The sequence below is a fragment of the Solanum tuberosum genome, unplaced genomic scaffold (assembly GCF_000226075.1).
Source record: "Solanum tuberosum cultivar DM 1-3 516 R44 unplaced genomic scaffold, SolTub_3.0 scf00061, whole genome shotgun sequence".
NCBI classification, from domain to species: Eukaryota; Viridiplantae; Streptophyta; class Magnoliopsida; order Solanales; family Solanaceae; genus Solanum; species Solanum tuberosum.
In genome coordinates this window covers 2,125,021-2,128,288 of record NW_006238993.1, presented here as the reverse complement: position 1 = coordinate 2,128,288, position 3,268 = coordinate 2,125,021, and the positions used below count along the sequence as shown (strand labels likewise).

General features: G+C 27.4%; 1 long non-coding RNA gene across 1 annotated transcript in view; it reads left to right on the top strand.

Moving 5' to 3' along the window:
- The first annotated feature begins 1,864 nt into the window (after window positions 1–1,864).
- Window positions 1,865–3,268, top strand: part of LOC107060231 (uncharacterized) — a 6,140-nt gene continuing 4,736 nt past the window's right edge. Inside the window, exons 1-2 of the long non-coding RNA XR_001473221.1 lie at window positions 1,865–2,035; window positions 2,962–3,030. This is a non-coding gene — a long non-coding RNA (uncharacterized lncRNA). The remainder of the gene's footprint in view (window positions 2,036–2,961; window positions 3,031–3,268) is intronic.

Here is a 3,268-nt window from a genome sequence, read left to right as displayed (position 1 = left end):
TTTATTTTATTTAATACCGACATCAAGAGGTCGGTTTTTATTGTAATTCATTAAAAATTCCGACCTCAGGAGGTTGGAATTTTTTCTCAATTATGTGTAAAATTATAATACCAACTTCCGAATGTCAGTAAAATTAAATAGTATGTAATTAAAATACCGACCTCATGAGGTCAGTATTTTTATTTCATCTAATTACTATTAATTAAAGCGACATCCGGAGGTCGGTAGTTTTATTTCATCTAATTACTTTTAAAAGCGACATCCGGAGGTCGGTTTGTTTAAAATATTCAAACTAAATTTTCATTTTACACCTAGAATAATCCATATTTAGAATATGAAATTATGTTGATATGAAAACCGACAACAATGCAAAATAAAAGCGGAAAAACCAAATTCCGACCTCAGGAGGTCAGAATTTTCCCCAGAAAATGAATTACAATAAAAACCGACTTCTTGATGTAGGTATTATTTTCTATTTTGATTTTAATTTTATTTAAATCGTCTTCCGGAGGACGATTTTGTGTAAAATAAAAAACAAAAAAATTATAATACCGACTTCCGGAAGTCGGTAAAATTAAATAGTATGTAATAAATTAATATTTTCAATTAACTTTAAATAAATCGTCCTCCGAATGACGGTTTTATACAAGTTAAAAAATAATTTAATATAAAATACCAACCTCCCGATGTCAATATTATTTAATTAAAATTTAATGTGATACCGACCTCAGGACGTCGGTATTTTTTATTAAATCTAATTACTTTTAATGAAAGCGACATCCGGTGGTCGGTTTGTTTAAAATATTCCTATTAATAATCATAATTTTGCTATTGTGCAAAATACTAAAATTTCATTTTACACCTACAATTAATTGTTCAAAAAGTGTAACAATTTTGTATACTTTTATAAATAAAAAGTTAGAATTCGTGGAATAAATAAAAAATATCTATAATCCATATTTAGAGTATGAAATTACGTTGATATGAATTAGGAGATAATTATATATACTTGTATTTCTAGAGTAATGTACAAATTCTATCAGTCCGTCGTCTAATCATGAACTTAATATCTCATGTCATGATGTAGAGGTGAAGAGCTAACATATAATCCATTCGAGTATGAAATGCGAGATAGTATTATTATATACGTTCGATCTAATTAAAGAGATGTTAAGTGTAGTGATCACCTCCTAATTATGATGACATGTAAACGATACTTTATCGGAGTATGAAATACGTTGATTAACTATATACTCCTCGAGTAGTTTAACAAATCAAGTCTTATATACTAGTGGTTTAGATATGAAATACATTATCAATTAAAGAAATACCGATGATCAATTCAAGGAGATTTATATATTAAATTTGATATTGATAAACTTTTGTTGATCAATAAAATTAAATTTATATAATTAGGAGTCACTACAAGAAAAGAGTAAAATTGTGACGGAATATTTAGAACGGAGAAGTCTGTCACAAATTGTCACAGAATTTTGACTGATTTGTGACAAATTAATCTTATATAAATAAAAAAATTTAAAAGAATTTTTTTACCTACTAAAATTCTGATAGTGACGGATTAGTGACAAATTTGTAACAAATATTTAATATAAGTTTTGTGACAGAACATTTCCGTCACAAAATGATAGCAAATAAAACTAAATGAATATATGTCGTCACAAAATCATCACAAAAATTATGACGGATTTACATTCCGTCTCAATTTAATAAAAAGACAACAAATTATAAAATCTTTAACTTAATGAACCATTTTTTCCGCAAAAAATAATGAACCATTTTTTCCGCGAAAATTTTAAAAAATATTAGATCACCTTTTAACTTTCCCCCAAAATTTTCAGCACTTTTAGTTTTCCCACCTTTAACTCCTTTATTCCATTAGAAAATTAGGGTTCAAGAGAGAAGTGAGAGAACTACAATGGGTGTTCTTCCTTTCTTCTACCTCTCACTCTTTCAACACTATAGTTGTGATTTTGAACTCATCTAAACTTTGATTCCGTTGCTATATTGCTCGTAGGTATGAATCTTTTCTTTTCATTTTATCTACAATGAACAATATTTTGATTCTTTATACTCTTGCTGAGATTCGTTCCTATTTTTCTTGAATCGATGTTATAAAGTGAATAATTTTTAGTTTTTGATATTGGGTCCATTATACTCTTCACTATTATATAGCTCTTTTTTATGGGTATTCATCGAATTATTAAATTGGATCCTTTACCTAACTAATTTGGGTGTAAGTTTTAATTTTTTTTTATGTGTGTGTATTCATATGGATTACTGCAGATTTACACATACTACAAGCTTTAGTGGAGGCATGTTGCCAGTAGATTTTGTCATTGATGTGCTAAAATTCACAACTTTTTTGATGATTGGTATCTTCTCTATAGTGTTGTTATTCTTTCAATTTTTTTATATTTTTTATGTTTTTCTTGGACTAGTAAACAATTTGGAGTTGTCATTGCTGATCTAAAGTTCATATGTATGGTTGGTCTGAGCTTCAATTTTGATGAATTGCATTCTCTTGTTGCATTTATTAGGTCCTGTTAGATAACAAAAAAAAAAATTGAAATTTTTTTTTGGTTATAGATTAGAACGATTTGGTTGGTTTTGAAGGTGAATGTTTCAAATTTGAAGAACTGAAATTTTTTCACTCACTTACAAAACTTCAACTTCTTTTTTAAAGTCCAATGCATGTTCAAACACAATTTCAATTTTCAATACAATTTTTCAACTTCATGAATACTAATTTTTTGTTTTCATATGTCAATCTGTTAATGACTAAATACCTATTTATTTGCTTGTTCCTAAAGAACAATATAATTATGTATATTCTAAAGAGAAAAAAGAATCTTCATCAACTCGTGCTTTTAATTTATTAGAAAATACTCTCTTTTACATCAATTCTCATCTCATTCTCTTTTGTTCTATAAACTTTTTCAGGTAGTTCGTTTATGTCCATTAGTTTCTGGAAGATTTCTACATTGGTGTTTCTATCATTGCTTAAGTTAGGTAAGAGGATAATTTACATCTTAAAGCATTTATTTTATGTGACCAAGTAGGATACAAAACATATTATCACATTTGCTAAAGGTTAGTTTCTTCTTCGTAGTAATTAAATCACTAAAAAGATATTGGTGTCGTACGAGTAGAATGAAGCTTATAAATTGAATACATCTTTGGCATATCTGTTTTTATATGATCACCTTGACATGTAATATTATTTAAAATAAATTAGTACACTTTTCTA